The sequence below is a fragment of the Anomaloglossus baeobatrachus genome, unplaced genomic scaffold (assembly GCF_048569485.1).
Source record: "Anomaloglossus baeobatrachus isolate aAnoBae1 unplaced genomic scaffold, aAnoBae1.hap1 Scaffold_226, whole genome shotgun sequence".
Lineage (NCBI taxonomy): Eukaryota > Metazoa > Chordata > Amphibia > Anura > Aromobatidae > Anomaloglossus > Anomaloglossus baeobatrachus.
Window position 1 is genome coordinate 228530 of NW_027442000.1, and position 15144 is coordinate 243673.

A 15144-nucleotide genomic window follows, 5' to 3' on the forward strand; every position below is an offset into this window, starting at 1 on the left:
GCGGCGGCTGCAAAACGCACCATTCTTCTTGTTTTTGCTCTGCAAAGCAGCCTTTTCAAGGGTTGGCTTGGGTGACAAAATGTCTTGTGTAGGCGTGGGTTTGTCTCCCTCTCGCTCTCTCTCCCTAAGATGTGTCCGGCATAGGCCAGGGTGCCACTCGAGGCCCAAACCAATTCTGGTTATCGCTTCTCGGCCTTTTGGCTAAGATCAAGTGTAGTATCTGTTCTTATCAGTTTAATATCTGATACGTCCCCTATCTGGGGACCATATATTAAATGGATTTTTAGAACAGGGAGATGGAAAAAGAGCTTGCTCTGTCCACTCCACGCATTGACCTGGTATTGCAGTACCTCCAGGAACGGTGCACCCCTTCTTAACCCAGTTTCCAAAAGCAGAACTCAATTCACCTGATTCATATTAGCCCGATTTAATGAATTGGAAGAAAGCATACGTCTTCATATGCACCTCAATTTGGCCCATTCACTTTTCACACTTCCTCCTTTTGTTTTTTATCTTTCACACTTTTGACTTTCTTTATTCATCCAAATAGCAAACTCATCACCACTCAACCTGACCAACTCGGCTATGTCCCCGTGCTGCAGTTCTCTGTCTTATCTAGATCATTTGCAATTGAATGGAATAGATCCCTTTTGGACAAAGTGGATTCACCTGCTGCTGCAGTGACCACAGGTGTGATAAGATCTAGAATTGGCATCTGGTGCGATCTCTCCGCTTCCACTCCAAAGAAAGTTACCTGTTTATTCCTATCATGCATTGGTTTTTGGGGTTTTCTTTGAGTAATGATGATCTCTTTAGTAGTCTGTTGGCGCCCTCTCCTGGAGGAATAGTTTGCTTGCTCTTGGACATTCTAAAAGAGAGGTCATGATAGACATTGAGCTTCTGAGCTCAATTGGGGACAGTCATGGGTGATGAATGTTTGCAACCTACTGCGAAGCCTCATACCGCAATATAAGGAACGTCAAATACTAAGAAAGGGCGGCCTATGAAAGAATTACTACTTTCAATAAGTACACTTAAACGGCTAATTGGGAATAGAAAAACTGTAAAAAGCCCTCTGAGAAAGCCCCCCTCTAACCTTTGATAGTAAGCTTTTCTGTAGTCTGCCTGTTGATGTATTTTCCGTTTGAACTGTGCACAACATGAAGAGACGGAACACTGGCGGCTTGTCACAATGCCCCCCGATGACATCACAATAGCGCTGCTGCCTAGAAAACAAGCTGCGCAGAAGAAGTTGTTCTTTGGGTGGGAGGGTGGGCTAGTGGAAGGAGGGGGCAATCTCTTTTTTTCCCGGGTGGTAGGGGGATGACAGGAGAAGGGAAGCGGGTGGTGAGAAAGGTACAGAGGGCAGGGTTTGGGGGCTGGGAAGGAAAGGGAAAAGATTAGGGTTTGGGGATGATGAAAGGGCTTTCTACGGGTAAGGATGGCAAAGGGTGGCAGTGACGGAAAGTCAGGCAACCTGTCCTGTCCGTCTTTTTGTATCGTGAATTGGAAAGACTGCAAGGGGGAGGGGAGTTGCTTGCGCCCTAAAGGAGGAGTTATTCAGATTCATTGCAGTGGGCGGCGGCTGCAAAACGCACCATTCTTCTTGTTTTTGCTCTGCAAAGCAGCCTTTTCAAGGGTTGGCTTGGGTGACAAAATGTCTTGTGTAGGCGTGGGTTTGTCTCCCTCTCGCTCTCTCTCCCTAAGATGTGTCCGGCATAGGCCAGGGTGCCACTCGAGGCCCAAACCAATTCTGGTTATCGCTTCTCGACCTTTTGGCTAAGATCAAGTGTAGTATCTGTTCTTATCAGTTTAATATCTGATACGTCCCCTATCTGGGGACCATATATTAAATGGATTTTTAGAACAGGGAGATGGAAAAAGAGCTTGCTCTGTCCACTCCACGCATTGACCTGGTATTGCAGTACCTCCAGGAACGGTGCACCCCTTCTTAACCCAGTTTCCAAAAGCAGAACTCAATTCACCTGATTCATATTAGCCCGATTTAATGAATTGGAAGAAAGCATACGTCTTCATATGCACCTCAATTTGGCCCATTCACTTTTCACACTTCCTCCTTTTGTTTTTTATCTTTCACACTTTTGACTTTCTTTATTCATCCAAATAGCAAACTCATCACCACTCAACCTGACCAACTCGGCTATGTCCCCGTGCTGCAGTTCTCTGTCTTATCTAGATCATTTGCAATTGAATGGAATAGATCCCTTTTGGACAAAGTGGATTCACCTGCTGCTGCAGTGACCACAGGTGTGATAAGATCTAGAATTGGCATCTGGTGCGATCTCTCCGCTTCCACTCCAAAGAAAGTTACCTGTTTATTCCTATCATGCATTGGTTTTTGGGGTTTTCTTTGAGTAATGATGATCTCTTTAGTAGTCTGTTGGCGCCCTCTCCTGGAGGAATAGTTTGCTTGCTCTTGGACATTCTAAAAGAGAGGTCATGATAGACATTGAGCTTCTGAGCTCAATTGGGGACAGTCATGGGTGATGAATGTTTGCAACCTACTGCGAAGCCTCATACCGCAATATAAGGAACGTCAAATACTAAGAAAGGGCGGCCTATGAAAGAATTACTACTTTCAATAAGTACACTTAAACGGCTAATTGGGAATAGAAAAACTGTAAAAAGCCCTCTGAGAAAGCCCCCCTCTAACCTTTGATAGTAAGCTTTTCTGTAGTCTGCCTGTTGATGTATTTTCCGTTTGAACTGTGCACAACATGAAGAGACGGAACACTGGCGGCTTGTCACAATGCCCCCCGATGACATCACAATAGCGCTGCTGCCTAGAAAACAAGCTGCGCAGAAGAAGTTGTTCTTTGGGTGGGAGGGTGGGCTAGTGGAAGGAGGGGGCAATCTCTTTTTTTCCCGGGTGGTAGGGGGATGACAGGAGAAGGGAAGCGGGTGGTGAGAAAGGTACAGAGGGCAGGGTTTGGGGGCTGGGAAGGAAAGGGAAAAGATTAGGGTTTGGGGATGATGAAAGGGCTTTCTACGGGTAAGGATGGCAAAGGGTGGCAGTGACGGAAAGTCAGGCAACCTGTCCTGTCCGTCTTTTTGTATCGTGAATTGGAAAGACTGCAAGGGGGAGGGGAGTTGCTTGCGCCCTAAAGGAGGAGTTATTCAGATTCATTGCAGTGGGCGGCGGCTGCAAAACGCACCATTCTTCTTGTTTTTGCTCTGCAAAGCAGCCTTTTCAAGGGTTGGCTTGGGTGACAAAATGTCTTGTGTAGGCGTGGGTTTGTCTCCCTCTCGCTCTCTCTCCCTAAGATGTGTCCGGCATAGGCCAGGGTGCCACTCGAGGCCCAAACCAATTCTGGTTATCGCTTCTCGGCCTTTTGGCTAAGATCAAGTGTAGTATCTGTTCTTATCAGTTTAATATCTGATACGTCCCCTATCTGGGGACCATATATTAAATGGATTTTTAGAACAGGGAGATGGAAAAAGAGCTTGCTCTGTCCACTCCACGCATTGACCTGGTATTGCAGTACCTCCAGGAACGGTGCACCCCTTCTTAACCCAGTTTCCAAAAGCAGAACTCAATTCACCTGATTCATATTAGCCCGATTTAATGAATTGGAAGAAAGCATACGTCTTCATATGCACCTCAATTTGGCCCATTCACTTTTCACACTTCCTCCTTTTGTTTTTTATCTTTCACACTTTTGACTTTCTTTATTCATCCAAATAGCAAACTCATCACCACTCAACCTGACCAACTCGGCTATGTCCCCGTGCTGCAGTTCTCTGTCTTATCTAGATCATTTGCAATTGAATGGAATAGATCCCTTTTGGACAAAGTGGATTCACCTGCTGCTGCAGTGACCACAGGTGTGATAAGATCTAGAATTGGCATCTGGTGCGATCTCTCCGCTTCCACTCCAAAGAAAGTTACCTGTTTATTCCTATCATGCATTGGTTTTTGGGGTTTTCTTTGAGTAATGATGATCTCTTTAGTAGTCTGTTGGCGCCCTCTCCTGGAGGAATAGTTTGCTTGCTCTTGGACATTCTAAAAGAGAGGTCATGATAGACATTGAGCTTCTGAGCTCAATTGGGGACAGTCATGGGTGATGAATGTTTGCAACCTACTGCGAAGCCTCATACCGCAATATAAGGAACGTCAAATACTAAGAAAGGGCGGCCTATGAAAGAATTACTACTTTCAATAAGTACACTTAAACGGCTAATTGGGAATAGAAAAACTGTAAAAAGCCCTCTGAGAAAGCCCCCCTCTAACCTTTGATAGTAAGCTTTTCTGTAGTCTGCCTGTTGATGTATTTTCCGTTTGAACTGTGCACAACATGAAGAGACGGAACACTGGCGGCTTGTCACAATGCCCCCCGATGACATCACAATAGCGCTGCTGCCTAGAAAACAGGCTGCGCAGAAGAAGTTGTTCTTTGGGTGGGAGGGTGGGCTAGTGGAAGGAGGGGGCAATCTCTTTTTTTCCCGGGTGGTAGGGGGATGACAGGAGAAGGGAAGCGGGTGGTGAGAAAGGTACAGAGGGCAGGGTTTGGGGGCTGGGAAGGAAAGGGAAAAGATTAGGGTTTGGGGATGATGAAAGGGCTTTCTACGGGTAAGGATGGCAAAGGGTGGCAGTGACGGAAAGTCAGGCAACCTGTCCTGTCCGTCTTTTTGTATCGTGAATTGGAAAGACTGCAAGGGGGAGGGGAGTTGCTTGCGCCCTAAAGGAGGAGTTATTCAGATTCATTGCAGTGGGCGGCGGCTGCAAAACGCACCATTCTTCTTGTTTTTGCTCTGCAAAGCAGCCTTTTCAAGGGTTGGCTTGGGTGACAAAATGTCTTGTGTAGGCGTGGGTTTGTCTCCCTCTCGCTCTCTCTCCCTAAGATGTGTCCGGCATAGGCCAGGGTGCCACTCGAGGCCCAAACCAATTCTGGTTATCGCTTCTCGGCCTTTTGGCTAAGATCAAGTGTAGTATCTGTTCTTATCAGTTTAATATCTGATACGTCCCCTATCTGGGGACCATATATTAAATGGATTTTTAGAACAGGGAGATGGAAAAAGAGCTTGCTCTGTCCACTCCACGCATTGACCTGGTATTGCAGTACCTCCAGGAACGGTGCACCCCTTCTTAACCCAGTTTCCAAAAGCAGAACTCAATTCACCTGATTCATATTAGCCCGATTTAATGAATTGGAAGAAAGCATACGTCTTCATATGCACCTCAATTTGGCCCATTCACTTTTCACACTTCCTCCTTTTGTTTTTTATCTTTCACACTTTTGACTTTCTTTATTCATCCAAATAGCAAACTCATCACCACTCAACCTGACCAACTCGGCTATGTCCCCGTGCTGCAGTTCTCTGTCTTATCTAGATCATTTGCAATTGAATGGAATAGATCCCTTTTGGACAAAGTGGATTCACCTGCTGCTGCAGTGACCACAGGTGTGATAAGATCTAGAATTGGCATCTGGTGCGTTCTCTCCGCTTCCACTCCAAAGAAAGTTACCTGTTTATTCCTATCATGCATTGGTTTTTGGGGTTTTCTTTGAGTAATGATGATCTCTTTAGTAGTCTGTTGGCGCCCTCTCCTGGAGGAATAGTTTGCTTGCTCTTGGACATTCTAAAAGAGAGGTCATGATAGACATTGAGCTTCTGAGCTCAATTGGGGACAGTCATGGGTGATGAATGTTTGCAACCTACTGCGAAGCCTCATACCGCAATATAAGGAACGTCAAATACTAAGAAAGGGCGGCCTATGAAAGAATTACTACTTTCAATAAGTACACTTAAACGGCTAATTGGGAATAGAAAAACTGTAAAAAGCCCTCTGAGAAAGCCCCCCTCTAACCTTTGATAGTAAGCTTTTCTGTAGTCTGCCTGTTGATGTATTTTCCGTTTGAACTGTGCACAACATGAAGAGACGGAACACTGGCGGCTTGTCACAATGCCCCCCGATGACATCACAATAGCGCTGCTGCCTAGAAAACAAGCTGCGCAGAAGAAGTTGTTCTTTGGGTGGGAGGGTGGGCTAGTGGAAGGAGGGGGCAATCTCTTTTTTTCCCGGGTGGTAGGGGGATGACAGGAGAAGGGAAGCGGGTGGTGAGAAAGGTACAGAGGGCAGGGTTTGGGGGCTGGGAAGGAAAGGGAAAAGATTAGGGTTTGGGGATGATGAAAGGGCTTTCTACGGGTAAGGATGGCAAAGGGTGGCAGTGACGGAAAGTCAGGCAACCTGTCCTGTCCGTCTTTTTGTATCGTGAATTGGAAAGACTGCAAGGGGGAGGGGAGTTGCTTGCGCCCTAAAGGAGGAGTTATTCAGATTCATTGCAGTGGGCGGCGGCTGCAAAACGCACCATTCTTCTTGTTTTTGCTCTGCAAAGCAGCCTTTTCAAGGGTTGGCTTGGGTGACAAAATGTCTTGTGTAGGCGTGGGTTTGTCTCCCTCTCGCTCTCTCTCCCTAAGATGTGTCCGGCATAGGCCAGGGTGCCACTCGAGGCCCAAACCAATTCTGGTTATCGCTTCTCGGCCTTTTGGCTAAGATCAAGTGTAGTATCTGTTCTTATCAGTTTAATATCTGATACGTCCCCTATCTGGGGACCATATATTAAATGGATTTTTAGAACAGGGAGATGGAAAAAGAGCTTGCTCTGTCCACTCCACGCATTGACCTGGTATTGCAGTACCTCCAGGAACGGTGCACCCCTTCTTAACCCAGTTTCCAAAAGCAGAACTCAATTCACCTGATTCATATTAGCCCGATTTAATGAATTGGAAGAAAGCATACGTCTTCATATGCACCTCAATTTGGCCCATTCACTTTTCACACTTCCTCCTTTTGTTTTTTATCTTTCACACTTTTGACTTTCTTTATTCATCCAAATAGCAAACTCATCACCACTCAACCTGACCAACTCGGCTATGTCCCCGTGCTGCAGTTCTCTGTCTTATCTAGATCATTTGCAATTGAATGGAATAGATCCCTTTTGGACAAAGTGGATTCACCTGCTGCTGCAGTGACCACAGGTGTGATAAGATCTAGAATTGGCATCTGGTGCGATCTCTCCGCTTCCACTCCAAAGAAAGTTACCTGTTTATTCCTATCATGCATTGGTTTTTGGGGTTTTCTTTGAGTAATGATGATCTCTTTAGTAGTCTGTTGGCGCCCTCTCCTGGAGGAATAGTTTGCTTGCTCTTGGACATTCTAAAAGAGAGGTCATGATAGACATTGAGCTTCTGAGCTCAATTGGGGACAGTCATGGGTGATGAATGTTTGCAACCTACTGCGAAGCCTCATACCGCAATATAAGGAACGTCAAATACTAAGAAAGGGCGGCCTATGAAAGAATTACTACTTTCAATAAGTACACTTAAACGGCTAATTGGGAATAGAAAAACTGTAAAAAGCCCTCTGAGAAAGCCCCCCTCTAACCTTTGATAGTAAGCTTTTCTGTAGTCTGCCTGTTGATGTATTTTCCGTTTGAACTGTGCACAACATGAAGAGACGGAACACTGGCGGCTTGTCACAATGCCCCCCGATGACATCACAATAGCGCTGCTGCCTAGAAAACAAGCTGCGCAGAAGAAGTTGTTCTTTGGGTGGGAGGGTGGGCTAGTGGAAGGAGGGGGCAATCTCTTTTTTTCCCGGGTGGTAGGGGGATGACAGGAGAAGGGAAGCGGGTGGTGAGAAAGGTACAGAGGGCAGGGTTTGGGGGCTGGGAAGGAAAGGGAAAAGATTAGGGTTTGGGGATGATGAAAGGGCTTTCTACGGGTAAGGATGGCAAAGGGTGGCAGTGACGGAAAGTCAGGCAACCTGTCCTGTCCGTCTTTTTGTATCGTGAATTGGAAAGACTGCAAGGGGGAGGGGAGTTGCTTGCGCCCTAAAGGAGGAGTTATTCAGATTCATTGCAGTGGGCGGCGGCTGCAAAACGCACCATTCTTCTTGTTTTTGCTCTGCAAAGCAGCCTTTTCAAGGGTTGGCTTGGGTGACAAAATGTCTTGTGTAGGCGTGGGTTTGTCTCCCTCTCGCTCTCTCTCCCTAAGATGTGTCCGGCATAGGCCAGGGTGCCACTCGAGGCCCAAACCAATTCTGGTTATCGCTTCTCGGCCTTTTGGCTAAGATCAAGCGTAGTTTGGGAGGGTACTACCTTGGTTGGTGCTGAAAGGTGCCAGGGTATTGCACAACTGCTGGCCTTGGGGGAGTGTGCATCGTAGGATGTCATAGCCCTCTTGTGACGGACAGTTACCTGGGCAACGAGAGGCGGTCACTTTATTATTTTCAAACTCATCCTTCAAAAAAAAAAAAAAATCTGTTCTTATCAGTTTAATATCTGATACGTCCCCTATCTGGGGACCATATATTAAATGGATTTTTAGAACAGGGAGATGGAAAAAGAGCTTGCTCTGTCCACTCCACGCATTGACCTGGTATTGCAGTACCTCCAGGAACGGTGCACCCCTTCTTAACCCAGTTTCCAAAAGCAGAACTCAATTCACCTGATTCATATTAGCCCGATTTAATGAATTGGAAGAAAGCATACGTCTTCATATGCACCTCAATTTGGCCCATTCACTTTTCACACTTCCTCCTTTTGTTTTTTATCTTTCACACTTTTGACTTTCTTTATTCATCCAAATAGCAAACTCATCACCACTCAACCTGACCAACTCGGCTATGTCCCCGTGCTGCAGTTCTCTGTCTTATCTAGATCATTTGCAATTGAATGGAATAGATCCCTTTTGGACAAAGTGGATTCACCTGCTGCTGCAGTGACCACAGGTGTGATAAGATCTAGAATTGGCATCTGGTGCGATCTCTCCGCTTCCACTCCAAAGAAAGTTACCTGTTTATTCCTATCATGCATTGGTTTTTGGGGTTTTCTTTGAGTAATGATGATCTCTTTAGTAGTCTGTTGGCGCCCTCTCCTGGAGGAATAGTTTGCTTGCTCTTGGACATTCTAAAAGAGAGGTCATGATAGACATTGAGCTTCTGAGCTCAATTGGGGACAGTCATGGGTGATGAATGTTTGCAACCTACTGCGAAGCCTCATACCGCAATATAAGGAACGTCAAATACTAAGAAAGGGCGGCCTATGAAAGAATTACTACTTTCAATAAGTACACTTAAACGGCTAATTGGGAATAGAAAAACTGTAAAAAGCCCTCTGAGAAAGCCCCCCTCTAACCTTTGATAGTAAGCTTTTCTGTAGTCTGCCTGTTGATGTATTTTCCGTTTGAACTGTGCACAACATGAAGAGACGGAACACTGGCGGCTTGTCACAATGCCCCCCGATGACATCACAATAGCGCTGCTGCCTAGAAAACAAGCTGCGCAGAAGAAGTTGTTCTTTGGGTGGGAGGGTGGGCTAGTGGAAGGAGGGGGCAATCTCTTTTTTTCCCGGGTGGTAGGGGGATGACAGGAGAAGGGAAGCGGGTGGTGAGAAAGGTACAGAGGGCAGGGTTTGGGGGCTGGGAAGGAAAGGGAAAAGATTAGGGTTTGGGGATGATGAAAGGGCTTTCTACGGGTAAGGATGGCAAAGGGTGGCAGTGACGGAAAGTCAGGCAACCTGTCCTGTCCGTCTTTTTGTATCGTGAATTGGAAAGACTGCAAGGGGGAGGGGAGTTGCTTGCGCCCTAAAGGAGGAGTTATTCAGATTCATTGCAGTGGGCGGCGGCTGCAAAACGCACCATTCTTCTTGTTTTTGCTCTGCAAAGCAGCCTTTTCAAGGGTTGGCTTGGGTGACAAAATGTCTTGTGTAGGCGTGGGTTTGTCTCCCTCTCGCTCTCTCTCCCTAAGATGTGTCCGGCATAGGCCAGGGTGCCACTCGAGGCCCAAACCAATTCTGGTTATCGCTTCTTGGCCTTTTGGCTAAGATCAAGTGTAGTGTTGTTCGAAGAGGTGGTTTAAGCTCCAGGCCACCTTAGTACAATGATACAATGCACACTGGAAGGTTGCGCTTGCTAGTACTCTGGGTGGATAGTATATTCATCTAGTGGAAAACATGGCCCTACCAGGATCGAGGCTATTAGACTGAGTAAGGGTGGGGGGCTATGGTACAACGTGCCCCAGGACTGACGACCCTGGAGTGAGTCTGAGCTTGCTGGCTTGGGACCCCGGCAAGCCTTGGGCTCTGTAGCACACCGTACCTTGCCTTTTCATACTTTTTGAGCATATTACCCTATCCCGGCCTTCTGGCTAGGAAGGGAAATTTTTATAATCATGGTCGGAGGTCCGTTCAGCTTTGGGCTGAGAAACCAACACCCGGTTGGAGGTCCGGGTCAGCTTTGGCTGAGAAACCAACACCCGGTTGGAGGTCCGGGTCAGCTTCGGCTGAGAAACCAACACCCGGTTGGAGGTCCGGGTCAGCTTCGGCTGAGAAACCAACACCCGGTTGGAGGTCCGGGTCAGCTTCGGCTGAGAAACCAACACCCGGTTGGAGGTCCGGTTAGCCTTGGGCTGAGAAACCAACACCGGTTGACGGTCCGGGCAGTTTCGGCTGCGAAACCAACAACTAGTAGCTCTCTACTCCACTTGGGTAAGATGCCTGGATGGACGCTGGGAGCAACGACAAGGCTCAACCAGGCTTCGGCTTGGGGGAGCACCGAAGATCCCTGACCCTTGCTGTGGCCTTCTGGCTCGGAGGGACGGGGTTGATTTTTGGGGACCCTCTCCTCACGGAGGGGTCCACACGAATCCTAGCCTTTGCACTGTTTTTGGTGTGACTTCGGTCATGCATTTTTTGCGGTGCTTTGGAAAGCTTCATTAAATCAAAAATCTGTTCTTATCAGTTTAATATCTGATACGTCCCCTATCTGGGGACCATATATTAAATGGATTTTTAGAACAGGGAGATGGAAAAAGAGCTTGCTCTGTCCACTCCACGCATTGACCTGGTATTGCAGTACCTCCAGGAACGGTGCACCCCTTCTTAACCCAGTTTCCAAAAGCAGAACTCAATTCACCTGATTCATATTAGCCCGATTTAATGAATTGGAAGAAAGCATACGTCTTCATATGCACCTCAATTTGGCCCATTCACTTTTCACACTTCCTCCTTTTGTTTTTTATCTTTCACACTTTTGACTTTCTTTATTCATCCAAATAGCAAACTCATCACCACTCAACCTGACCAACTCGGCTATGTCCCCGTGCTGCAGTTCTCTGTCTTATCTAGATCATTTGCAATTGAATGGAATAGATCCCTTTTGGACAAAGTGGATTCACCTGCTGCTGCAGTGACCACAGGTGTGATAAGATCTAGAATTGGCATCTGGTGCGATCTCTCCGCTTCCACTCCAAAGAAAGTTACCTGTTTATTCCTATCATGCATTGGTTTTTGGGGTTTTCTTTGAGTAATGATGATCTCTTTAGTAGTCTGTTGGCGCCCTCTCCTGGAGGAATAGTTTGCTTGCTCTTGGACATTCTAAAAGAGAGGTCATGATAGACATTGAGCTTCTGAGCTCAATTGGGGACAGTCATGGGTGATGAATGTTTGCAACCTACTGCGAAGCCTCATACCGCAATATAAGGAACGTCAAATACTAAGAAAGGGCGGCCTATGAAAGAATTACTACTTTCAATAAGTACACTTAAACGGCTAATTGGGAATAGAAAAACTGTAAAAAGCCCTCTGAGAAAGCCCCCCTCTAACCTTTGATAGTAAGCTTTTCTGTAGTCTGCCTGTTGATGTATTTTCCGTTTGAACTGTGCACAACATGAAGAGACGGAACACTGGCGGCTTGTCACAATGCCCCCCGATGACATCACAATAGCGCTGCTGCCTAGAAAACAAGCTGCGCAGAAGAAGTTGTTCTTTGGGTGGGAGGGTGGGCTAGTGGAAGGAGGGGGCAATCTCTTTTTTTCCCGGGTGGTAGGGGGATGACAGGAGAAGGGAAGCGGGTGGTGAGAAAGGTACAGAGGGCAGGGTTTGGGGGCTGGGAAGGAAAGGGAAAAGATTAGGGTTTGGGGATGATGAAAGGGCTTTCTACGGGTAAGGATGGCAAAGGGTGGCAGTGACGGAAAGTCAGGCAACCTGTCCTGTCCGTCTTTTTGTATCGTGAATTGGAAAGACTGCAAGGGGGAGGGGAGTTGCTTGCGCCCTAAAGGAGGAGTTATTCAGATTCATTGCAGTGGGCGGCGGCTGCAAAACGCACCATTCTTCTTGTTTTTGCTCTGCAAAGCAGCCTTTTCAAGGGTTGGCTTGGGTGACAAAATGTCTTGTGTAGGCGTGGGTTTGTCTCCCTCTCGCTCTCTCTCCCTAAGATGTGTCCGGCATAGGCCAGGGTGCCACTCGAGGCCCAAACCAATTCTGGTTATCGCTTCTCGGCCTTTTGGCTAAGATCAAGTGTAGTATCTGTTCTTATCAGTTTAATATCTGATACGTCCCCTATCTGGGGACCATATATTAAATGGATTTTTAGAACAGGGAGATGGAAAAAGAGCTTGCTCTGTCCACTCCACGCATTGACCTGGTATTGCAGTACCTCCAGGAACGGTGCACCCCTTCTTAACCCAGTTTCCAAAAGCAGAACTCAATTCACCTGATTCATATTAGCCCGATTTAATGAATTGGAAGAAAGCATACGTCTTCATATGCACCTCAATTTGGCCCATTCACTTTTCACACTTCCTCCTTTTGTTTTTTATCTTTCACACTTTTGACTTTCTTTATTCATCCAAATAGCAAACTCATCACCACTCAACCTGACCAACTCGGCTATGTCCCCGTGCTGCAGTTCTCTGTCTTATCTAGATCATTTGCAATTGAATGGAATAGATCCCTTTTGGACAAAGTGGATTCACCTGCTGCTGCAGTGACCACAGGTGTGATAAGATCTAGAATTGGCATCTGGTGCGATCTCTCCGCTTCCACTCCAAAGAAAGTTACCTGTTTATTCCTATCATGCATTGGTTTTTGGGGTTTTCTTTGAGTAATGATGATCTCTTTAGTAGTCTGTTGGCGCCCTCTCCTGGAGGAATAGTTTGCTTGCTCTTGGACATTCTAAAAGAGAGGTCATGATAGACATTGAGCTTCTGAGCTCAATTGGGGACAGTCATGGGTGATGAATGTTTGCAACCTACTGCGAAGCCTCATACCGCAATATAAGGAACGTCAAATACTAAGAAAGGGCGGCCTATGAAAGAATTACTACTTTCAATAAGTACACTTAAACGGCTAATTGGGAATAGAAAAACTGTAAAAAGCCCTCTGAGAAAGCCCCCCTCTAACCTTTGATAGTAAGCTTTTCTGTAGTCTGCCTGTTGATGTATTTTCCGTTTGAACTGTGCACAACATGAAGAGACGGAACACTGGCGGCTTGTCACAATGCCCCCCGATGACATCACAATAGCGCTGCTGCCTAGAAAACAAGCTGCGCAGAAGAAGTTGTTCTTTGGGTGGGAGGGTGGGCTAGTGGAAGGAGGGGGCAATCTCTTTTTTTCCCGGGTGGTAGGGGGATGACAGGAGAAGGGAAGCGGGTGGTGAGAAAGGTACAGAGGGCAGGGTTTGGGGGCTGGGAAGGAAAGGGAAAAGATTAGGGTTTGGGGATGATGAAAGGGCTTTCTACGGGTAAGGATGGCAAAGGGTGGCAGTGACGGAAAGTCAGGCAACCTGTCCTGTCCGTCTTTTTGTATCGTGAATTGGAAAGACTGCAAGGGGGAGGGGAGTTGCTTGCGCCCTAAAGGAGGAGTTATTCAGATTCATTGCAGTGGGCGGCGGCTGCAAAACGCACCATTCTTCTTGTTTTTGCTCTGCAAAGCAGCCTTTTCAAGGGTTGGCTTGGGTGACAAAATGTCTTGTGTAGGCGTGGGTTTGTCTCCCTCTCGCTCTCTCTCCCTAAGATGTGTCCGGCATAGGCCAGGGTGCCACTCGAGGCCCAAACCAATTCTGGTTATCGCTTCTCGGCCTTTTGGCTAAGATCCAGTGAGGGAAACCTTGCTGGGTCTGGCCTGTGGGCTTTTATGTGGAAGGCGACTTCCGACGCTGTGAAGACTGCGATCGTGTGCCTTGGGCATATTTCTTGTAATGGCAGCTATAAAGAACACGGTTCGTCTGACTGTCTCGGTGGAGAAGAAGAATTCCCTACAGTTAGGACATATAGTGGAGAGCGTGATCATGGAGCTGGGCGGCATTGAGCTGGATAAAGTGTTTTGTATGCAGGAGTTCCCATCTACTGGTCAGTATGACATTTCATTTTACCATGAGGAAGACTGTCTGAATTTTTACCAAGACCTGCAGAGGCACCATAAGCATGAGTATATGAGGTACATTTCTGTTACTCCTTTATTTTCTGCAGTGGAGAGACCCCTGACTGTTCATATGTATAATCCATTTACTGAGACCACCATGGTAAAGGCCTTTTTGGCAAGATACTGCTCCTCTGTGAAAGGTGGCATTCCCCAGAGAAATGTCTTTAATGTATTCAATGGAAATATTAAATTTTGGGTACGTTTTAGACCTGACCCAGAGGGTGTTGGAGGTATCATGCACCCCCCGGCCAATTTTTCAATTGGTGGGAATAGGGGGTTTCTCCATTACCCTGGGCAACCATCCTTTTGCCGGAGTTGTTTCCGATATGGACACATTAAAGAAAATTGCCAGCAGGGACTTACCTGCAGAAACTGCAAGAAAGCAGGGCATGAGGCTGCCAACTGCCCCTCCCCCCCTGTATGTGACCTGTGTGGGGATGGGGATCATACATGTAAGTCCTGCCCGACCCTTGGGGATCAGTACGTTCTGGAGAGGAGAAATTTTGACAGGAAACAGGCTAGATTTAATGTCCGTGCAAACATTCAACCTGCAAAATTTGTTGAAAAACCTGCAGGAATTGGAATGGAGCCTGTAATGCCTGCTGCAGTGGGGGATTCCCATCCTCCGCCTGCTCCTGCTATTGCTGAGCCTGTGTCTGTTGGGGAGTGTAGTGCTCTGCAGGAGGTCACTAATGACTTGCAGGTGCTGCAGGCCTCCGCTGATTCTGCACCTGTGCTATGTGAGGTGGCTGAGACTCCAGAGGCTGCTCAGGGGAATGCTGCAATCAGCACTGACTTCCCCAGCTGAGCAGCCCTGAGATGGACACCAGTACTGCTGACCTGTCTGCCCCTGGGGAAATCGCCATGTCATCATCCGACGAGGACGCTGCAGGTAACAGCAAGTATTCCCCTGCTGAGCT

The 15144-nt window shown here is 47.1% G+C and overlaps 8 non-coding genes across 8 annotated transcripts; all 8 read left to right on the top strand.

Annotated features, from left to right (window-relative positions):
* Positions 1 to 181: 181 nt before the first annotated feature.
* LOC142261521 (U2 spliceosomal RNA) lies at positions 182 to 372 on the top strand. Its single transcript, XR_012729148.1, has one exon. It is a non-coding gene; the product is annotated as a U2 spliceosomal RNA (small nuclear RNA).
* Positions 373 to 1759: 1387 nt separating this feature from the next.
* Positions 1760 to 1950, top strand: LOC142261533 (U2 spliceosomal RNA). The gene has a single exon (XR_012729159.1). It is a non-coding gene; the product is annotated as a U2 spliceosomal RNA (small nuclear RNA).
* A 1387-nt stretch (positions 1951 to 3337) lies between these two features.
* On the top strand, positions 3338 to 3528 carry LOC142261523 (U2 spliceosomal RNA). Its single transcript, XR_012729150.1, has one exon. It is a non-coding gene; the product is annotated as a U2 spliceosomal RNA (small nuclear RNA).
* Positions 3529 to 4915: 1387 nt separating this feature from the next.
* Positions 4916 to 5106, top strand: LOC142261524 (U2 spliceosomal RNA). The gene has a single exon (XR_012729151.1). It is a non-coding gene; the product is annotated as a U2 spliceosomal RNA (small nuclear RNA).
* A 1387-nt stretch (positions 5107 to 6493) lies between these two features.
* On the top strand, positions 6494 to 6684 carry LOC142261525 (U2 spliceosomal RNA). The gene has a single exon (XR_012729152.1). It is a non-coding gene; the product is annotated as a U2 spliceosomal RNA (small nuclear RNA).
* Positions 6685 to 8247: 1563 nt separating this feature from the next.
* LOC142261575 (U2 spliceosomal RNA) lies at positions 8248 to 8437 on the top strand. The gene has a single exon (XR_012729191.1). It is a non-coding gene; the product is annotated as a U2 spliceosomal RNA (small nuclear RNA).
* Positions 8438 to 10710: 2273 nt separating this feature from the next.
* LOC142261551 (U2 spliceosomal RNA) lies at positions 10711 to 10903 on the top strand. The gene has a single exon (XR_012729170.1). It is a non-coding gene; the product is annotated as a U2 spliceosomal RNA (small nuclear RNA).
* A 1387-nt stretch (positions 10904 to 12290) lies between these two features.
* Positions 12291 to 12481, top strand: LOC142261526 (U2 spliceosomal RNA). The gene has a single exon (XR_012729153.1). It is a non-coding gene; the product is annotated as a U2 spliceosomal RNA (small nuclear RNA).
* The last annotated feature ends 2663 nt before the right edge of the window (positions 12482 to 15144 follow it).